General features: G+C 38.6%; 1 protein-coding gene across 8 annotated transcripts in view; it reads right to left on the bottom strand.

The window, feature by feature from the left end:
• The window catches only part of CTNNA3 (catenin alpha 3), a 416441-nt gene that overhangs the window by 174935 nt on the left and 217883 nt on the right, over positions 1-23623 (bottom strand). Inside the window, exon 1 of one of the 8 annotated variants that reach the window (XM_048946509.1) lies at positions 21632-21935. The exons of the other annotated variants lie outside the window; for them this stretch is intronic. The gene's annotated coding sequence lies outside the window, so the exon portion shown is untranslated. Of the gene's footprint in view, positions 1-21631; positions 21936-23623 lie in introns of those variants that run through there. 8 annotated transcript variants of the gene reach the window in all.

A 23623-nucleotide genomic window follows, 5' to 3' on the forward strand; every position in this document is an offset into this window, starting at 1 on the left:
TAAGACAGTCCTTCTCATCCAGATTGTTCAGAGCTTTTAGCCGCACTCTTAAATCAAAGTTACGGTCAAAAGACCGAAAAGACCTAAAAGATCATCCAGTCCAACCGTTCGCCTATTACCAATAGCTCCCAAGAGTAGAGTTAGTACAGGTTCTGAAATACTATTTCTTCTGCAAAGCAAAAGCACATCTTGCATCTTTCAAGACAATAACAATAACAACAAAACCTTAGTTTGGTTGCAGATGTGATATTTTCATGCAGTATGTACCACATAGCTCCTAACTGACTTAAGATGATTAATAATATTTATATCAATCAGCAGGTTTTTTAGGAAATACACAGAATTTGAATGATTACAAAATAATTCCTGGTAACAAAGAAGTCTCACTTGTTATACCTCATAGCCCCTCTAGATCAACCAACAGCATCCATTACTTTCTCCTTATATTCACACTGCATCCAAATGTAACATGGTATCACTTAGAAGCCAGAACTATAAAACTGGGATTATTTTTTTTTAAACTACATCTTTATGTTGACATACTTTTCTGAAATAATCCAAATGATCCTATTCACTACCAGTTACAGAATAGACACGAGATTAACTTTTAATGAAACACCAGCATTCTCTGTGATATTCTTATATCAGTGTGGATAGATAATGAAGACTAATTTCCCTCAGACTGCCTTGATCTGAAATTTCAGCTAGACACATAATCGTCAGCAAAGAGAATCCTACTTGTTGTTTCATTAAGAAAACAAATCCACTAATCTCACACACATACACAATTCATACTCTATAGCATTTCTGTCAGATGATTTGAAGGAATGCGCTTGAGACAAAGGTGGAACCATGGGAGAATTTGATCTGCAGGCTGAAACTATGAAAACATACATGTCAAAGACTTAAGCTCAACATCAGGCAAATCTGAGGTGTTTCAGCTAGCATGAATGTTATGAATTTGGTTTTGTTTACATTCATACTTTAAAATAAAAGTTAAAGTGGCAGGCAGTCAATGGTTCAGTGTCCAGATGAACATTGATGACAAGTGGTGTTCCTCAGGGGTCAGTACTGGGACCTGTGCTCTTTAACACCTACATCAATAACATCAACAGCAGGATCAAGTGCCCCCAGCAAGTTTGCGTATGACACCAAGTTGTGTGACATGGTCAACATGCCCAACAGACTGGATGCCATTCAGAGACCCAAGCAGTGGGTGCAGGAGAACCTCATGATGTTCAGCAAATCCAAGATCTTGCACCAGAGTTGAGACGACATCCACTACCAATACAAGCTGGGGTATGTAAGGATGAAGCAAAACTCTACCAAAAAGCACCTGGGGGTCCTGGTGGATGGAAAGCTGGACATGAGCCAGCAATGTGCACTTGCAGCCCAGAAAGCCAACGATATCCTGGGCTGCATCTAAAGAAGAGTGGCCAGCGGGGCTAGGGAGATGATCCTGCCCCACTACTCTGTGCTGTGAGACCTCACCAGAAGCGCAGTGTCCAGATGCAGAGTTCTCAGTAGAGGAGAGACAGATCTATTGTAATAGGTCCAGAAGAGGGCCACAAAAATACTCAAAGGGATGGAACACGTCTCCTATGAGGACAGGCTGAGAGAGCTGGGGCTATTCAGCCTGGAGAAGAGAAGGTTCTGGGGTGACCTGACAGCATCTTTTCAGTATCTAAAGGGGAGCTGTAAGAAAGAAGAGAACAGACTCTTCAGTAGAGTCAGTTGTGATAGGACAAGGAGAGAGATAATTCCAAACTAGAAGATCTAGTTTGGACATCATATAGAATTTTTTTAAGACAAGAGTAGTGAGGTACTGGAGCAAGGTGCCCAAAGGTGGTCGAAGTTCCCTCCTTGGAGCCATTCAAGACAGATTCAACCAGGCTCTGAGCAACCTGAACTAGCTGCAAAAGTTCCAGTTCATGGAAGGGGAATTGCACTAGATAACCTTTAAGGACTCCTTCCCACTCAAAAGATTCTATGATTGTATGAAATTCCAAATGAAGACAATAGAATCATAGAAACACCAACTTTGGAAAAGATCTCCAAGTTCATCTAGTTCAACTGTCTACCTACCACCAATACTTCCCCTCTAAGCCATGTCCCTTAGTAAAACATCTAAATATTTCTTGAACACCCTCCAGGATGATGACTCAACCACTTTACTTGGCAGCCCATTCCAGTGCCTGACCATTCTTGAGGAAAATACATTTTCTCTGATATCCAACCTGAACCTCCCCTGGCTCACCTTGAGGCCATTCCCTCTTATCCTGTTGCTAGTTACCTGGGACAAGAAGATGACTCCCACCTCACCACAACCTCCTTTCAGGGAGTCCAGTAGGTATAACTCCATGTAGTTAGGTACTAAATGTATTAGTTAATCCCTATGTAATCCAGAGAAACTAAAGTAATGTGATTTGTGAATCAAGGAGGCTGGAAGAAATTTCAGAAAGATCAACGAATGAAAATAACAGCTTGTATGTAAGAGAAAGAGGCAACTGGCTTAAATCTACAAATTGTTCAACTGAACACTCATCAGATTCTCTACATACAGTGAATCTAGATTGTATGAATTCCTTTGTATGTTTTGTCTACATGGAGGACAACAAGATAAGAGGTATAGCAATACAAGATGTTTTAGGGATTGTAAGAGCAAACAATAGCTGATGAAATCACTTCACCAGTATTCAGTACTATCAGTCACTTCTGAATAAAACATCATTTTTTCAGTACAATGAAATGACTCTGAGCTATTATTCCCCGAAGCCTGAGACTAAATGCTTTCAACACACAAATGTTATTTAAAAAGTCACAACTTATACAGAGAAAATCTATTCCACTGAAGATAGTCTCTGCTATTAGCACTTAGAGAGCAAAGAACATGAAAGAGATTGATAAAGGAGCACTTGAATGATCTTTTTACACTGACAACTGCAAGGAAAGAGGCCACTGCACAGTCATTTATTTAGCAGATTGGACAGTGAGAAACTTGAGTGTTACTGTGGTAGTTGGATTATACTCTCAGTGAAAGAAGCGTACTAAGATCCTGGGTTTCCGCACTACCAAAAGAAAAAGAAAAAAGCAATCTGATAAGTGTTGCAGCTAAGAGGGCAAGGGAGGCTGTATGTGATAGCAAGCAGGGAACACTGCTGAAAATTACAATCTTCAGAGGGCAGGGATTTGCAAAATAATACACGAAATCAGTAAAGTCATTCAGGGCATACTGCTCTATGGTTCTGTGCTGGAATTCTCTGCATTTTTCCCAACTTATTTTTGCATTAAAAAAAAAAAAAAAGAAAGCATCCCATGGAACAATTCAAACTCATTTTGCAACACTGCTGACACTGTAATGAAGTGATCATATTTAAGTTGCAAGTATCTTTCTGCAGGACTTGTAAATTTAACATTTCATAGACTGTTTTCCTAAATTAGGAATCTCCAAGTTTTGGAAAAAGAAAACGTAAGAAAACTAGAGCAGACTCAGTAGGAAAATTAGGTACTATGATGAATAAAGCTAGGAGCAGAAAGGAAAAAAAAGTCATGAAAGGTTTAAGAGAGAGATGAATAAATTAGAATCTGGAGCTGATGCATCATTGATTGTACAAAGTTAGCTTCCAACTGACAGGCAGCAAAGACCAAATACAGGGTAATGAACAGTCCTGATATTAGCAGAAAGCTCAAGCAGAATTGCTATAACAGGCAAAAGGAAAGAAAAGGTATGTGGTAATAGAAGGTCAGAATCATGCAATGACTAAGTCTGGAGGTCAAGAAGACAACACCTTCTACAGGCTGTCTTGGTTAGTGATTTTACCAGTACTATTCATTCTTTCTGGTAACTATATTTAATGCATAAGCGAATAACAATTGCTCTGCAACAGAGAAATTAATGCCCAGTCTGGTGACAGCATTTTGTAACGACAGTTATCAGGAAAAACAGAATCATGCAAGGTATCTGAATACCCACTGGCACGCACTGGTTTTATGGACTATTTGTACTGAATGTACATTAAGCATCGTAAGCAAAAAAAAAAAAAAAAAAAAAAAAAAAAAAGTAACAATCTAACAGACTCAGATTAGGTCTACCGGAAGACATTCTTTAAAGTATGTGACTCAGATCTCATCAAGAGGTCAAAAAAAAACCCAAAAACCAAACACCTTGGAATCTAGCAAAGGCTGTACTTCAGATAGACAAGCACTTCCTTCTAAAATACATCTTGGTGCATTTTTGCAAGCATGGTAAGAGATATGTCTGTGTACTGCCACCACACAATAGAAAAAAAATGATGAGAAAAGGAGCCTAGCATAAAAAGGCATAAAAAGTAACATTTTTCACTAATGCAGTAGTTATTACAGAGCTCAGGCGAGCATTTTCTCCTTTAAGATTTATATTCTTTCTTCCATTTCAATTAAATACACGGCTGAAATCTAGTGAGTAATCTTTTATTTCTGTAAATGTGCTTACAGATACTACTGAATTACACAGAAAGTCTTTAAAAAGTTAAAAATACATACAAGTCCTGAGATTCAAAAAAAAGAAGTAGGATCACTGTAAATACTACTTACGAGTTGTAGCATATTTGTACATTCACAGGTAGATACTCTGGTTATTACAACTGATCACCTTCAACCCAGGTTTTAAAAGATCAGTATTCTGTTTGTGTATTCTACAAGTGGGTACACTGATGCACAACAATATGAGATCTGAAAGTTTTCCTTGTATCTACAGAGCATTTGCTCTCAGCCTTCCCCTCACCGATCACGATTTTGTACATGGATCAGAGCAACTGCCACTCAATGACAAGACTGAAGCACAACGAGCAACAGGCAAGAACAGGCACAAGTCAAACATACACATTGATAGCAGATTTCAGAGAACAGAAGGCCTTTCTTATTCTTTGCAAGTCCTTGTATATATGCTAACCACAGGTAAAGTCAGTTACCATTTTCATTTGTCAGCTGGCAGATCATTCTGGAGTTCCTCATGCAATCACCGATGGTAGCACCACACTCAAAAACCACATTGTCTCCTGATTCTTCAGAGACACTGCAGCACTTACTAAAAGTGATGATGGAGCTCTAGGTGACAGCAAGGTTAAAACCTCAAGCCCACACAAAGCTGCTGTTTTTTGTTTTTTTCTTACTACTGTAAGATGCCTCCACTTAAGAAATGTTGTTGCAGGCCCAGATACAGTCAACAGCTAGATACAGATCTTCCAATAGTAAGAATCAACAAAAGAAGAAACTTAGAAAGGGACTGTTTATGGACTCTGTGCTCAGTGAAATATGGAGAAAACATAACATGCAAGCATGCATTTAAAGACTGTGCTGGTATGAACACTGCTGAGAGGACATCAGGGATGTGAAGAAGAATCTTAATTCCACCATTTGTCTGCTGCTTCAGGTTTTGCTGCTGTTCACTATATATCTAAGTATTTGCTGATATGCATAGGTGTATTATTCAAAGGTGAGGATATTAAAGGCTGTAGTTGTTCATTTTTAACTAGGGTACATGTTCCCATGTAGGTAAAATATCTCTACAATCACATGGCAGCATTATATATTAAAAACATCTAAAACAATAATTACACAAAACCACATTAACGAGATCCGACAAAATATCAGAGCAACTTTACATGAAAAAGCTTTATGTCAGATTGCACTGATAGCATAAGAGAAAATTCATGCTGTACTAAACCATGTAACAAAGAACAAATTTGATGTGACAGTGTCTGAGAAGAATGTTAATAAGAGAGAAACCAAAATCATATAAAAAGAGAATGGGAAAGCCAAGCAGAAAAGCCAAAGCAAATTTTCCAGGAAAGGTTAGTTATGTGATAAAAAAAGAAAGATCAAATGATAATTATGAAAGAATTGTTTCTTACACATAAGGAGAGAATAAGAGAAGTATGGGCAACTGAAACAAGTTTGTAGAACCAAGATTTGGTTTTGCTTGCCCATCAAGCTGAGGCTTCTTTTTTTTTTTTTTTTTTTTAAATTACTGATATACTGCCTTTATGCTTCGCTGTAAGAATAGCCAATATTCAACATAATCATGCTATACACAAGAAGCCTCAAATGGGAACTAATGCACAGACTTAACTACTAACTGACAGCATATACTGACAAGTTAACAACTGGAGGGTACAAACCAAGCATAAAAGTGGCAAAGCTGAAGGCTCTTCTTAGAAAAGACTTCATTCTCTGTGCTTCACTAAACTATGGTGGCAACTTGGGTGGGAGCAGCTGTTTCCAGACTCAAACCAGAAAGAAAAAAACAGGCTAAACCAGAAAAAAAAAAAAAAAAAAAAGAACACCACCACAAAACCCTGAAGGGCCATCTAAAGCAACTATGGTACTTAAAGAAAACCAGAGAGAATCATACCACTACCTGAAGGCAGATGATGGAAAGACATCACATGCTGCGATCCCCACACACTCACCTACAGTCTGCCTGAAGACACTTCATCCATGACAGTAGAGCAAGGGCTAAAGATTCTCCTGCTTCGCAGGAATCCAGTTAAGTTCTTAGGCCAACTATTTGTGCTCGCTGCCTGATCAAGGGAGGACAATAGAAGACCAAGACAGAGGCCACAGCAGCTGCATCTGATTCACGTAACTCCAAGGAGATCACTCAAAGCCGTTCTCAGAAAAGCACAGAAGTTTGTGTTTCAGGTCTACTTCCATACTAACCATTTCAAACACCAAACCTGTGAAATGTCCAACGGTGATTTCACTGTATCATAATTATCATATTATTTTGCACATCTAAAAAACCACAGTCTTTTTCTTGAATAACTCACATCTGAAGAGCAGAGCAACAGGTAGACAAAGGCTACAGAGAATAGGAAAAAACAGAGTTTTGAGTTGATATCAGTTAGATCAACTGTGAGCAGCACAATAGGAGCATGCTTTGGAAAGTTCCTAAACAGATGTGGGTTCTGTGTCCTTTGCACTCTCTGGATATGTGCTTCATCCATATTTCAAAAAGTTTTGAGAGGGAGAGAGGTTATAAGTATTGTTTTTGCAAAGATTCCTTAAGTACAAAAGCCTCAAAAATGCTTGTAGCCATGTTAGCTCTGTTCCTGCTTTAGCAACAAGACAACATCATCACTCAAGTGACAGCAGAAATTACGCACACAGAGTAGGTGAGAAAGGCTAAATGAAACACAGCAAATAATAATTTCTCATACAATAAAGAGGTAACGATCCCAGGATATGCAGAACATCTTATCTCACTTATCACTCTTCAGTTATGGAACTTACTGAAAATGTTACTCTTCTTGTGTAAAGAGTACAAGCAAGTCCTAAGGTTTTAACTAAAGAGCCATGAAAAAAAAATTGGTTCTACCTAATGACATCATCACTAGCACAGTGAAAGATAAATACAGCTTAAGTTCCACCTGGAACCTCAGTTTAAATAAAAACAAGATAAAGCCTAAATATTCAATGCATCTAGTAAACCTACATATACCAGAATAACTTTTCTGATAAAACTAAGAAAAGAAATAAGAACAAGTTGCTAAGAAGCACAAGAAGTGCTTTACTGTCATTTTCATACATAATTGAAATACCAAAGAGTAGAATACTCAGAGACTATAAATAATACATGATGGAAACCAGCGAGAAAAGAAAAATGAAGCAACCCAAATCAAGCATCAGCTCTACCGAATTTTCAACACAGGGCAGAGAATTACATGAATTGCCAATTCTTGTTAGTTCTGTATTTCTAAAGCTGTTTCACATGACACTGGCATCCCAGAATTTAGAACATACTAATTCAATTTAAAAAACACCACTTAGAGGCTAGCATCTCATCCACTTCAAGCACAATATGCACAGACAGTGCTGGTAAACAAAGACACTGGCTGACTCTGGAGACATAAAACATAAGCAGCTTTCCAGTTAGGGAATAAGTTGGGTAAAGAGGGAAAGCTGAATGCAGATGAGCCAGGTGACTAAATGACTAAAAGGCTAACACAGTGAAGTCTGTGAATAGGACCTCTAACTTCCAACATGTTTACTGTTGACATAGTGATGTTGCAATGCAAAGCAGGGCTTTATCCATCTTTTTAAAGAGAAACAGAATTTTGTGGAACAAAACCAAAGATATCTCTACTACTGCTGAACCAACCAGGTCAATTAGCCCCTGGTGTTCCATGGTCCTAATCCTATAAGCATAGCAATACAAACTGTTACAACAGTTGAACAGACAAAATTGATCTAATTTCTATTCTATATATAAATGAGACCAATGTCTGATTCAATTAAGTCAGCAAATGACACCAATTTAATGTATGTACAACATGTATTTATTTTGAGCACAGACAACGTTGGTACCACTCTTGGAATTTAAATTTCAATGAATGTTAAAAAGTTGTAACACTGAAAAATACTTTTAAATGAAACCCCTTTGTAAGCAAATGTACTGCAAAATAACAGGAGCCAGCACAGAAGATTCAGGCGGAATCTCTACAAGCTGGTTGTATGATGGTTCATAAAAAGGACACAAGATGCCATCTGTTAGCTCATGAAGAATTCAACCTGCATCAGTTTTTGGACAATTCACCATAGATGTAAAATCATACTTCAAACATTTCTTCAGTTCTTGGATGTGTACTAGAAAAAAACTGAAGCCCTTTCTTACTCAATTTTCAAAACTGCAGAAACTCATTCACCAAAAGCTCAATGACAAATTCAATATTTTGCTTATCAAGATCAGTAAATTATGTAAAATGTATCTCCTGTCAGCAAAATGTTAGACGATGTAGGCTATTTTAGCTTAACAATATAAAGGCTGTAAACATCTTGTAGCTCCACTACACAATTCAGATTCAGCCCCTCTTATTCTTTGTACCTTAAATAAAAATTAGGTAGCTCAAAAGCTTTTGAAAACTATACCTTGTCATTAATTACTCAAACTCTCTAATATATGTATCTCGTGTCATAGCCCTAGGAGTACACTAACGCTCATTATCTGTCACTCGTTTTGTGTTAGCTAAGAATTTATTGCCAGATTCACAAAGAGATTAAGGTAACTTCCTCAATAAAGATAATACCGCAGAACAGCTACCCCTAGTGATCACTGATATGGGAGATGAAGTTTAAAGCTTATCTCTGCTAAAAGATACTTCTCATTTTTTCTCAACAAGATCGCAGACAAACAAAAAACACCAAGGCATTTTTTTTTATTTATTTACTGAGGTGTTGCAAAGGCAACACTCAGTGCACATACACATATGTGCAAAATCTCTGAGAGCAGTTTTACCAGGAATACCTTTCCGAATAGGTCTGAGTCACATTGTTACACCTAGGTCAGAACTCTAGCTTTGAAACGCTAGCCTACCCCCACCTAAGGACCTGAATCCCAATTTAAGTATCTCTGATCTGACCTCCTGAAACACAGCACAGCAAACAAATCCTTCTCTGTGTTTCTGTGCAATATAAATCTACTTTTATGGGCTAACAAGTAAAGATCAGTCTTTTCTAATTACTCTAATCACTATGCAAAGACCCTGTTATGAAGAGGGTCATGCATGGGCAGGATATCAATGTCAGACAGAGAGCAAAAGGAAGATCACAGACTAAAGAAAGAAGCTCTTGGTGCAGGGGAAAGGAAATTCAAAGCATGCAAAGTGCAACAATAAGAGAAAAGGGAAGAAGAAATAAAAATCTCAGTGAAGAAAAACAACATGAAAATAAATCACAAGCACCAATATTTTCCATAAAGCAGAAGGCAGCCCCTCTATAGGCCTCACTTGGAATGCTGCAACTTGCTTTAAGTTCTGTTCACCTTCTATACAGGTATCAAATCCTCTTCTGAATTACATTTGCTTCAGGACAGTCCTGCTTGGACATTTTCCCTACAGCTTCTACACGCGCTCTGACTTCAGTTCCTTTTTCCTCCTCATAAAAGCCAAAGATTCTGCATTGGTTTCCTTCAAGTTCGGCTTTTCTCTGACTGACAGTCTGTGGCTTCTACTGGCTGTCCACATTTTGTCCTATTCATTCATAGGTTTACAGAACTTCCATGTGGTAGCTTCTATGCAGGACCCTTAGGTCATTCAAACCTTGTCTTTTCTTGCATATACCTCACAGCACTTCTATTAAGATACAGAAAAACTACAAAAGAGAGGGATAAAGAGAACATGCACATACACATCAGTGTTTTGTTGAATTTAACTCCCCCATAATTTATTTTTAAGTGTTGTCACCCTACGATTTCTCTGAGCTCTACAGTGAAATAAGTCAATACAAAAAGAGCAAGTTAGACCACAGATGTGTGCTTTTCCACCAGTGCTCATTTAAGAAAAAAAAAAAAAAAACCAGCTGAAAACAGTAAAAAGCTCATAGCATAGCATAATGGCTGCAAAGTAAATAAACAGCCTGAACCAGAATTAGCAACACTTAATCTATTAACACTTTCATTATATGATAAAATCCACTCAGAGTATCTGAAATAGTGTAGAAAGACATTTGAGAGCCTAAGTAGAGAAAAAAAATCAATTGTACAGATTATATTTAAATTAAAGAAGTCACAGGTAATATGGGGAGGAAACGGGGGGAAAAAAGGAGAACAAGTCAGTACATTATTTTAGAGCATGCACCTTCAGACCTGAGCATTACATCCAGATGAGTGCACCATTTACCCAGTTAGATCTCCTTAGAGAAGGGCCGTAAGGGGTCAGAGCACAGAACTCAGCGCACAGAACCAGCCAGAGGCCTCCATGCCTCTCACACATTTAACCTGCAGCCTGGACAACCTGTGAGTGACAGGAATTTATCATAGAGTCTTAAGTTTAGACTGAAGTGGAAAATTACAGACAAAAAAAAAGATAAAATTGTCTCCTTTAAAGTAACAACTTCCACTACTTTTTGTTAGATTTTAACACTATTTCCATTCTAAAAGGACACAGAGATAACTGCACTGTTCCAAAGCAAGGGAGAACATTTCCAACTTTATCATTTGACCAACCAAGAAAAGAAAAAAAATCAAGTATGCTCTGTAATATCTGTTCAGCAGTAAGTATTAACAGGGACTATTTTAAGATATAAAAAAAACGACAATATGTAGATGCAGGTAGGCTCTTGGAAATTCACTCCGGGCACTAAACAGCTGAAACTGGGAAATATGAATCTTACTGCCAGGGAAATGCCCCTACCAGGAAATAAAAACAAGGTCAGATGCTATCCGGAGGGGAAAAAAGAAAAAATTATCTACGGTTACAGAAATGTAATGCACAATTTAAAGATAATTTGGCACGCACGAAATAAAGATAAGCTGGCACACACAAACACAGAACAAGTGTGCTGAAACACAGCAAGATCCTAAAGAGTGGACAGGATTGGCCTCACCAGTGCGTTCCTACAAGTCACACTTCTGAGTTACGTGCATATCTGGACAAAGACCAGCTCTGAAAGGATCACCTTATGTATAAGTGAAATTACCATCCTGCTTCAGTCTACAGGACAATGGCCCTTTCTTTCCAAAGATCCAGAGCTACTGTGACAAGAAAATTTGACTGATTACTACTATAAAGCCTAACAAACAAAGTGTATTTCCATTTTATGTAACTAACTGCCACTACTGTATTAAGACAGTATCCATTATGTCAATAGCCATGTTATCTCCCTGTTTTTCTAATACTTGTCTCTGTATAGCATAAATACTGCAAATCTTTCTTATTTGTCTGGACACAACCGCATACACTGCAGCTCCAGCCTGCCTGAAAAATAAAGTGTAATGAAGGTAGTAATAATTAACAATAATGGAGCACTGGCAAACTATTCTCATCAGCTTTTATTGTGCAGTAGCTAATGTTGCAAGATTCTCATGAAATGTTTGCCTTAAGAGTTAAAATATGACTTAAAATATGTAAAATATGAGTTATAATACTTATCTGAAAGCAAGGAAGACTAGGCAAGAAAATGGTACATCAACAATTTCAGTAATCAGTAGGCAAGAAAATGGTACATCAACAATTTCAGTAATCAGTAGGCAAGAAAATGGTACATCAACAATTTCAGTAATCAGTAATTTCTTAACTGATATACCAAACACCTTATAATAACTCACTATCATGAATAAGACTGTACCTTAAGCACTAGGTTTACTCAGACGTATTTATGTTTCAACATTACAGCTGTGGTAGTTCTTTATAGCTACATATTAAAATGTTTCACAGGACACTTTACAAGTGTTTTTATGCTAACTGGTAGGAAAGAGCATTTATATAGCCAAGTTTTATTCAGCAGACTCTTTTAGATCCTTGAACACTGGGTTATAACGGACTTTAGCAGACAGGCTGCAGCAACTTAAAAAAATAAACAATAATAACTTCCTATGACAGTAGACGAAGTTGTGATACAACCATAAACGCATTAATAGAATTGGTCTCAACATTTTGACAATGCAGGAGTCTTCAAGGGCCTAAGAAGATAGGGATAGATTTGAAAACACTGCCTGGGAGCTTAAATTGTAATGCAGTTCTTCCTCTACTACAGATTTAGTTCGCTTGTACCTTACATCTGTGTTTAAAAACAAAAAGTCTCACCAGGACTCTCAAATGAACATCTCTATTGCCTTGATGCCATGTGGCCCTAGTTCTGTGAAACATTTTGTAACAACATGGAGAGCAATATCAGCAACCAAGCACTGAGGCAGTTCTTACTATGGTTGCATGCCATAGCCAGCAGACAGGCTAACACCTTAACTCAAATAGTAATACAGAGTTTTGGAGATCTATTAATATTTTCTATGATGTCTTTTACCGGATGGGCTATATCCCCAGGTGCTGAGGGAGCTGGTGGGGGTGATTGCCAAATTCCTCTTGGCCATCTATCAGTGCTCCTGGTTAACTGGTGAGGTCCCTGAGACTTGGAGGCTTGCTGATGTGACTCCCATCTTCAAGAAGGACCGTAAGCAGGATCCAGGGAACTATAGGCCTGTCAGCCTGACCTCAATACTGGGGAAACTAACAGAGCAAATCATCTTGGGTGAGATCGCATGACACGTGCGTGGTGTCCAGGGGATCAGGCCCAGCCAGCACGGGTTCGTGAAAGGCAGGCTGTGCTTGACCAACCCCATCTCCTCCTATGACTCTGTGACCAGTCTGGCAGATGAGGGAAGGGCTGTTGATGTAGCCTTCCTAGACTTCAGCAAAGCCTTTGACACAGTCTCTCACAGGCTTCTTCTGGATAAACTGGTTGCCCGTGGCCTGGACAGGTATACACTTCTTTGGGTAAGGAACTGGCTAGAGGGCTGTGCCCAGGGGGTCGTGGTGAATGGAATCAAGTCCAGCTGGTGACCCATTTCGAGTGGTGTCCCCCAGGGGTCAGCACTAGGGTCCATCTTGTTTATTATCTTTATTGATGACCTAGATGAGGGGATTGAGTGTACCCTCAGTAAGTTTGCAGATGACACCAAGCTGGGAAGGGGTGTCGATCTGCCTGAGGGTAGGGAGGCCCTTCAGAGGGATTTAGACAGGCTGGATCGCTGGGCTGAGGTGAATGGGATGAGGTTCAACAAGGCCAAGTGTCGGGTCCTGCACTTTGGCCACAACAACCCCATGCAGAGCTATAGGCTTGGGAATGAGCAGCTCGATGACTGTGAAGAGGAAAGGGACCTGGGGTGTTGGTTGATGCTCAGCTGAACATGAGCTGACAGAGTGCCCAGGTGGCCAAGAGGGCCAATGGCATCCTGGCCTGCATTAGAAATAGTGTGGCCAGCAGGAGCAGGGAGGTGATCAGCCCCCTCTACTCAGCACTGGTGAGGCCGCACTTTGAGTATTGTGTGCAGTTTTGGGCTCCTCACTACAGGAAAGACATTGAGGCCCTGGAGCGTGTCCAGAGAAGGGCAACAAAACTGGTGAGGGGTCTGGAGCACAAGTCCTATCAGGAGCAGCTGAGGGAGCTGGGATTGTTCAGTCTGGAGAAGAGGAGGCTCAGGGGAGACCTCATTGCACTCTACAACTTCCTGAAGGGAGGTTGTGGTGAAGAGGGATTTGGCCTCTTCTCCCAGGCAACAAGCAGGACACGGGGTAATGGCCACAAGTTGTACCAGAGGAGGTTTAGGTTGGACATGAGGAAGAAATTTTTCTCTCAGAGAGTGGTCAGGCATTGGAATGGCTGCCCAGGGAGGTGGTGGAGTCACCATCCCTGGCAGTGTTCAAGAGGCATCTGGACGACTTGCTGCATGATGTGGTTTAGTGCTTGTGGTAGCAGTGGTGTTGAGGAGACGGTTGGACTAGATGATCTTATAGGTCGTTTCCAACCTTGTGATTCTATGATTCTATGACTACCAGTGCTTCATAAGAAAGACATCTAATAATTGCTGTAAGCATAGGAGAAAAAGTGATGCCATACCATTTTCATAAGAAACATGGATGAACTCGTACTCCTTGAGCATTCTCACAACGCTTCGATGATTTCTGGCTCATCTAACTCTGTTGAGGCTTCTTGGACCTAATCTATGTGAAAGAGGGTTCTCTTCATATAATTCTTGCAACTTTTTCTTCATGCTCTTTGTTAAAGTCTCCATGACATTATTTTGTTTGCATCTACATTTACACAATCCGACAATTTAGCTTCCTGCTGTCATTTCACAAGTCTTCTCTGGTAGGTCTGGATGTTTGTTCTGGGTCTCAAATACGTTAATTTCAAACAGTCTTATTATGAAAATTTCATTCTTAATTGCTCTTTTTAGTTTCTTTCTCATTTCTACTTTATTACCTTTGTTCCAAATCAAGCACAAACATATAATGTTTTTACTTTTGCTGTTCCTGCAAATCTTTTCAACAGATGTAGATTTAAAACGAGTTCTTGTAAGGGAACATTTCCAACTAAGTTTAGTATGCCCTCCAAGAGCAATCGAGGGCTTCCTCTAGTTTCACACCTAAAAAGCTGAACAATCAACCAAAGAGATGTGGACAGATATTCAGGAAATACAGCAGCTGGTTCCTGTTCTCCATAAGCATTCTCAGTACAATCATACTGCAGTGCTTCTACAAAGACGTTTGTAGAAATTCAAATTCACAGTGTTAAAGGAAGCCACTGAAATTCAAAGGGTTGCTTGCGTAGGGTGCAAAGAAGTAATCCAATTTCTGCTCCCACTCATTTATCATTTAGCACATCTGCTGTACCTCACAGTCAGAGTCCCAGCTGGTGGAATACTCTGTAGTACATGCTATCCTTGCAACAGAAAGTAAATTTTGACCCATTCCTCCATAGTTACAAAGATAACCACAGAGCTGTTAAATTGAAATCTTAACCAAAGCCTAATTAAGTCAAATTTCAAGAACCAAGTCACACAGAATTCAGATGTTTCTGTAAAGTTGTACAAACCCATGTGGGCTCTCCACCTTTGCCTCCAACTGGTCATTTGTTAGCTATAAAGATGGATTCATATTTTCTCTCTAACATAAATGCCTTCACAATTAAATTCCCTGAAGCATAAGAAGCTGACCATTTAACGTACCTGCTTAATGAGATCAGTTTAATTGTGCAGGCAAAACTGAATACATAGGTATTTACTATTTACTACCGACCCTTCACTGCCTTCCTATGTTACCATTAGAACATGCAGTGGTCATAAAAACAAGTGAAAGGACACCTTATTTAGCCCTTTGGCCAATACTTTCAATCAGAATTCAGAGAACAACTCAGAGGTCTGTGACAGTGTCACACCAGGGATAAGAAACAAATTTTGACACAGGCAGCAAAAGCTATAATGGTTATTATGATAGCCACAATTTCTATACAAAATCTAACTATGGCTACTGTTCTTCCTGCATTTCTTCACCCACAGTGTTAATGTATATGTAAGTCACTTCACCCTTCACCCACCTCCACCTTTGCTTCTTTCTTCAATGCATCATGATTTAACTTAAACTTTTTAAAATGAGAATTTAAACAGGTAGATAACTACACCAAAAGAAGGAAGTTGTGCAATACTGCTTTTCAGTTCTTTTTTTTTAATAAAAAAAAAAAAAAACTTCAAGACACAATGGTGTGTAACCTTGATGAGCTTAAGAAATTAAAGAAGAAAAAAAGTATTCTGAATAATTAACTGAAACATAAATCTGCCCAGATAATATAAAATAACAGCTTCACTGGATTATAACTGTTTTAACTGTTTTTCACTATAGCTCTAATTATTAACTTTATTCATCTTTTTCACTGAAGCACTGTGAATATAGCCCTTTAAAATGAGCCTATCCTTTAAGAGAGTGAAACAAATTCAGTAAAATCAATTTCCTCAAACATCAAGAAGTCCCACTGCCCACATTAACCACACGTACACAGCGCTTTGCTGAATCAGAACAAACGCCACTGCATGTCTTCACTTAGATTTTTTTTCTTACAGTAAAATTGACCTATTTATACAAGCATAGGTGAGCAGGCTTTGCACCATACATTTCTTCATTAACATAAATACATGATATAAAAAAAGATATGATATAAATGATATAAAAAATAATTAGTATACTTCAAAAATAAAAAAATAATTAGTATACTTAAAAAAAATTAAAAGCAAGAAAAAATAACAGCCAATTCAAACCACAGACAATCCACAGAAGGAATTCAGAACTTCAATTATGTGTAAGTACCTTGCATTTTCCAAAGCAATTGCTAATCTCATTTAAAGACTCCAGTGATTTTTTAAGAGTATTTGTCCCACAAGGAAATTTTGCATTATTAGCCTAGAAGATCTTTTAGAAGGCAAAAAGCCAAAAACCCAAATACTTTGATGTTCTGAAGCAATTCTATAACTGTCTTGTTCTGAAAAGGCAACTCCTTGCAAGGAGAAAAAAAATTAAGGATGTTAAGTGCCATGTTATTACTCAAAGAGACATCTCTCTTTCATATACATAACCTTGTCCAGAGATAACTAAAAAAGTAGATACAAGCTGCTATGTAACAGTCCTAGCTGTAATACACAAGCAAACTGAAAAAGCAAAGGCAGCCTGGTATAATAGAAGGGCAGAACACTTTGCCTATGAGGTTTACAATTAAGAGAGTTAAATAGCTGTACAAACCATCTCAGAAACATTAGAGGGAGACACACCTTTAACACTGCTGTTTAAACCCACTACAGTTAAAAGTCTATATAAAAACTAAAATCATATTCCTCCTACTTCTCTCATGGCCTCCAAAGCAAATGCACAGCTTAAGCAAAGTCCCAGTAAGCACTCGGCAACATGAAATCCATAGCAGCTCATCTTCAACCACATCTTTTGATGCTTATAAGCTCAGAAGTCAGAAAACTTCAGGCACCCACCACAGCTAATAAGCAGAGTTCCAAACTTTGTGAACCAAGAAGAGAAGCTACCATCCCATGCCTCACAAACTGCGTATGGGTCACTCCAGAAGAACAAGTACTTGCAGCTCTGTCACAGATACTGCTACCATGCTTTATTTTACTCATTCTGCACAATAATCACATCCAGTGCAAAAAGATCTTCTGTGGCTTGAGGGAAGCATGTTGACCCAACACTGTTGATACATATAATTAGTCTAATGAAGTATATTTATACAGTGCTAAGCACTGCTACAGAAGAGGAAGAACTGTAAAATATAATAGCAATAATTAGCTCTTACACTGCATATTCCTATCTTCAGATGAGAAAATTGAGTCATAAAAGAGGGAAGTTACTTGGCCATCACCACCTTCAGACCAGCACCAGTTGTTAGTGTAAATAACCCCCCTACAGAAAATAGAATGCAATCAGATCTTCAGTGTCAAATAAAAGTTTGCCATTATCCAACCAGCAATTTTAACAAAGAGACACACACATAAAACTCAATAGACAGCATCAATTTAACAAAAGGAAAATCATTTTGCCTTATCAAAATACTTTATCTCTGAACCTCCATACACTCATCATTTCCAGCCAAGTCTGACTCTTAGAACAATTATTCCCACTTCATAAAAGCAGAATAATCCACCTTCTAGTTTTGCGAGCCTGACTTGCTAAAGTAAAGGGAAAACACTTTCCATGAGCTCAAGAGACATAAGAGAGAAGTGAATTCCAATCTCAAATAATTATAGACATCTCTCTTAATAGCTTATGGATACCAGACAACCAAAACGTAAACTGCACAACTGTGGGAGGAATTAATTCACTATTGGAAAACATAGTATTTTGCAAGTCACACAAACCAGAAAAATTAAAACATACTTATTCTGCTTAACCTATGTCTTACTTTGCGTGGCACTAGAAGAATGAATAATTGTTCCATTCCTCGTTTTAACAAGCACCCACAAATCAGATACATTTTCCTGAGCTGATCCCTATAAATTCCAGAAATGTATTTTGCAAATGTTGTGGTGCTGGGGCTATAAAAAGAACCAGAGCTAGCTGGAGTTTTGCTGCACATCACAAACCAAGTCACAAATTAAACGTTACAGCCAAAGCTTAAATTTATCCCTTCCAAGATGGATGGGTCCCTGCAAGTTGTTTCAGTGTCTTCAGAATGTTGTATATCACATAACTTTATGAGCAGTGCCATCCCTTTCTCTCCTACTCATCATTAAACTAGTAGTGGGGGGGAAAAAAAAAAAAAGAAAAAAAAAAAAGAAAAAAAATCACTCTTCACTATTTTGTTCCATGATTTTGGGGATGGATAAATCTTATTTAATACATCTAAAATGACAGTTCTTTCTTTAGATGTGAAACTATATTCCAAAGGCAGGTCAGAGCACCATAAACTATCATTTACAATCGTTTTTTTTCCCAGGTTAGGAAATTAGTCTCAGAATGAAATTAATTCATCTTACACAATCAGTTTTTAGTATTGGGGTAAAGATAATAAACAATGATGTCAGTAAACAACAGCAAGCAACATCCTTCCAAGCGCTGTTGATATACCTTTTTTTCAATAAGCTAAACACAACTGTGTGTTTTAAAGTTTCAGCTTTCCTCTCAATTTCTCTGAAGGCACAATTTAGCTCCATAATCTCTTTCCCATTCTCAAGTACTGCCTTCCCAGCACTTTCAAAGGGCTGTGGACAATCCTCATTGTGAAACTCGTCCCACGGAAGCCCAAAAGATGAGAATGGAAGATCCAGTGACATACAGCCCAGCTCTTGACCTACTGCAACAGTAATCTATTCAGATTATGACCAATCTTATACATGAACTAATACAAATCCTTCAGAGAGTAGTTATGCTTTAGGCTGGTGCACTTAGTGCTGATAAAAACTCCAGACTAAAATCCAGTCAGCTTTATCAAGTTTGCAAAGTGTACTTGCAGTCGTGAAATGTTTATTATTAGCAACCATTAGTTAATAACTTAGCAGAGTAATACAGTGTCTCATATAATACGAAAGGCAGAGTATTGATGCTATTCATACTTTGCCTTTGTGGTTCTGAGACAAACATTTGAAATTCTATTTATTGCCATTACTTGCTAATAACAGAAAAGTATCTCTGGACCAGATTTCAACTGGCTTCAACAACGGAGAGAAAAAGAAAGAAAAAATATCTCAGAAACCTAGAATCAATTCCTTAAGAAGAAATAGCTATACAAATAAAACATAAACACAGGCAACTTCCAACCTTTTAGACTGCCAGGAAATAGAGAGTCTAATTTAGTACTGATATACATCTAATGGGAATTTATTCGTGTAAATGTCAAATAGATTTGCTTAAGGGAAGCTATTGTAAGGCATGAGAAATATTTTCTTTACTTGCAACATCCCATGAGATGTTTTGTTTTTGTTTTGTTCTTTAAAAAAAAAAAAAACAAAAATCCTTTTTAAGGTCTTTTTATTGTTTCTACCAAATGGACTTAACGTTACAATTCTGTAATACTTCACTATGATACAGTACCTTTATTACAGCCAAATTTCCTTTAATTTACTTAGCCTTTAGGCTACAAATCTTATAGTGTTAAAAGGTGGTTATTTATTTCTTATATTTGTGCTGTTTCCAACCCGATATTCATTTTCCTCAACAGAGTATTTTGACTAGCTTCATAGTCATTCCAACTTAGATGAAGGAAAAAAAAAAACAACAAACAAGCTTTCATCATTTTGCACTTGGCCACTACAAAACTTGTTTTCCAGCTGACTGGTGCACACATAGATCATTTCTCTTTGATTGCCTTACAAGCTGCACAGGAAGTAAAATAAAAGTGGAATAAATGCTGTCTAGGTATCTAGTGCCACATTTGAAACCACAAACTTGTATCTCTAGAAGAACATATCTCATTTAGGATAGTCTCAACTCATATCTACTTGCCATCTCATTTATGAGATCTCAGAATTTACTGTTCTCATCCCATTTACAAAGCATAGCATTTCAAAATCACTTGTGTGGAGGAAGGGAGTATCTGCAAAGGAGCGCAAGCATCTGATTTTAAAGGTTAAATATCTTCCAAATTCTATTCCAGCCTTCAACATTTTGATGGAGTTCAGTGATCTGGTATAAATTAAAATCAAATTTAAAAGCACCGATCTGTTTTCTAGTTGTCATTGTTAATATCTGAAAGACCGCACTGTATCTTCATGTTTGTTACTTTAAATTTGAAGTCATCTGTTTTCAATATCTGGGCCTATTGATTCATCAATGCTTGGAAAGGCAGCAACAAGATAACTTTCACGCAGCAATACAGAATAACCCCATCATGTTTCTCACTCACTTGAAATCACCCGGCTTTTGGTATCTATGTATTGATATCTGTACCTGAATGAGTAATGTGCCAGTGGAGATTTGAAACAGCACAGGCAATGGAACTGAACTCAGCTTAGATCTGGCACTTATATTTGGTCAGATAAATCTCTTTACACTGCACAGACTACTGACTCAGCCCCCTAACACTGAGATGGGAACCTCGACAGCTAGGTCACACAGCACTACACTGGAGATGCTGAAAATAAAACAGGATGAGTTCCATTTTCAGCATCCAAAATAAACAAATGAACCCACACCAGAACTACAGGTATCTATTTTTAAATGATTTTGTTGATGTAGCTGTACCACGGTTTACAGTATTTTCCATACTTCACAAAGGAACACCCAAGGAACATCCTTTGGGTCAAGCACACGTATTCTGCCTTTGCTGGGAAGGCAATTAAAACACCTGAACATATTCAGCAATCAGCAAATCTGGGTGAGCAACCACACGCAGAAGAAAGGAAAAGGATTTCAAAGGTATTTCTTTCAGTTTCTTTATTGCAATATCTTTAAAGAAAAAAAAAAAAAAAAAAAACGTGATTTGCTCCTTCAGGTATTTTCAAACAAGAACTGTCATCCTACAGAAATGTTACTGGAAAAATCTCTGTTTTCCATATACAAAAATCATACCAGTACATCTCTTTTTCAGTAGCTCAAACCACACACTTAGATTTCAGTACACTGTAAGGACTGAGTGCCCCGCTGGCCGCACTCGCACGAAGCAGCGCTACGCTTTCACCGAGCGCTGCCAGCAGCCGCACCGCGCGACGTAGGGGAGAGAGCCGCCTCCTCCCTTCACGTGCCTTACCTCAGCCTAACTTAGTTAAGCAAAGCAAAACAGGTTTTTGTCTCAAAAAGCAAAAAGATCTCTATTCTGATCATAAACGTTACAAGAAAGAAGAAAAAAAACAATCATTTTTCTGTAATTTTAGTCAAAGTATTCTTACCGTGAAACACCTTCTCCCTCCCGGGCGCCAGCAACACTGCTGCAAGAACACAGAACACCACAGACTCTAAGTAGAACCTGCTGGTTCCAGAAGGTTCCGGGCGGTTCTGGCGCCCGCCCCCGAGCACAGCTGAAGCCTCTCAGCCACACGTGTGAGCAGCAGCACAGCTGCGGGAGGAGATGCTGCAGGTGCCCGAGCAGGGACAGCCCTAGCCCTGCTGCCCCTGGCCGAACCAGCCGGGTGGTAGGAAGCAAGCATCGACCAGATAAAAAACGATGCACAGAGGCTGATAATTAGTGTACCTCTTAAATTCTGCTCTTAGAAGTAGTTTTACTTTGTATCCTAAATCCATTTGCTTTAAAGCTTCCCTGCCTCCCCTGATTGGAAAAGGTCTGTGTGTGCCAGTCCAGCCCTGAGCTGGAAATGGCAGACGGATGCAGAGATTACGTAGAAATGGGAATTTAACAATATTTTTATTTTGTAAATCCCCACAGATTTTCATTGTAGTAACTGCAGAAATACTGAGGACGAGGGGTGGTATAATTCAATTCAAATAACTAATTTAATATTCATTTTAGCTGGTATGAACTGTTTATGCAAGGTGTTTATTTGTTGTCATGGCTAAATCCTTAGCAATATATCTTAAAGTATTGTCTAAAGCCACAACCACAATCAGTGTAGCTTAATTAGGAACAGCTGGCCCAGAGTTAAGAGTTACTTGAGCCAAAGGGATGAAAGACAGAAAAGGTGTGCTTGTGTACACACGTGATAGCTTCATCTCTTTCATTTTCTTTATTCTTTTTGTTATTTTTTCCCCCACCAGACTAAAAGAGCTTGAACGTTAATTGTAATAAAAAATATGGGGTGAAAATGTGTGATGAATTTATGCTAGTTAGTTACCCTACTCCTCAAAATCTCTGTGGTATTACATTCTCATTTTCAGAGATGATGTTCCTGTTTTAAAAGTGCTAATTGCCTGTGCCATGTTTGGCTTCTCAGCTGTTTCAGAATGAATTCCCAGTGCAGCAGAAGGTCCTGACTCCCCGAGCAGTGGAGCAAACTTCTCAGGACACCCCAAACTGCATCTCTCGAAAGAGCTATGGGAAAACAGAGGAGGTAAAAGCCTTTTCCTTGGAGCTGAACTGAGGGTGCATGTTGGTAGCTCAATGCTTGCCTGTTGTCAGAAAATTGCACTGGCCAATACACTCCTGGTTGTATCCAACAAAATACAACAGGGCATTTTCCCTGAAGACCTGAGTTAATTCATTTCAAGCCACCATAAATAATGCATTTTTCTACACAATTAAGTTAATTTTGCTTATTATTCAGAGCAAGCGCCAGGTGTACTCTACAAGGCACTCATGTACAAGCCCTCAACTGAACATTCCAAAGGAGGGTGTACATATTTATGCAGAGGGACTATAAAAATGGGGAGAAGTATAACATGATAGTATGCACTGCCTTTGTTTTGTAATATATTTTACACTGATAGATTTCAAATAAATAAGCTACTGCTTCACCAGTCACAGGAATAAAACAAAATGTCACATTACAGAGAAATGCTATCTCAAAACAACAGCTGAATGCATAGTTTGGCTACAAGTGTAACTGGCAGGCAATCCCACCAGTGTTGCCTATTCTGTCATTCCCCACAGGGAATCAATGCCTGATTACATTTAGCATGGCCTTTCTCTTTCTACCCTTATTTCATCTGCAATCATGATTCTTTGTTTTCATTTCATTCTCAAGCTTTCTTTGTCCATGAATTCCTCTGATTACTAATTCCCTGCTCGGTTTGCATATCTTTTAAAAGCCAGGGCCGACGCTGTAGGTCTTTTATGTATGGATTTCCCCTGCACAAGAGAACCTGCATCCTGCCATCACAGAGATTGTAGAAAAAAATCTCACTGCACCTAGTTTGGGGCCATCCCACTGCCTTTGAGATAGTTGTAGATGAATAAAGAGCAAGGTTACCACGCTGCCTGAAAACCT

Source organism: Lagopus muta, chromosome 5, assembly GCF_023343835.1.
Source record: "Lagopus muta isolate bLagMut1 chromosome 5, bLagMut1 primary, whole genome shotgun sequence".
In the NCBI taxonomy this organism is placed as follows: Eukaryota; Metazoa; Chordata; class Aves; order Galliformes; family Phasianidae; genus Lagopus; species Lagopus muta.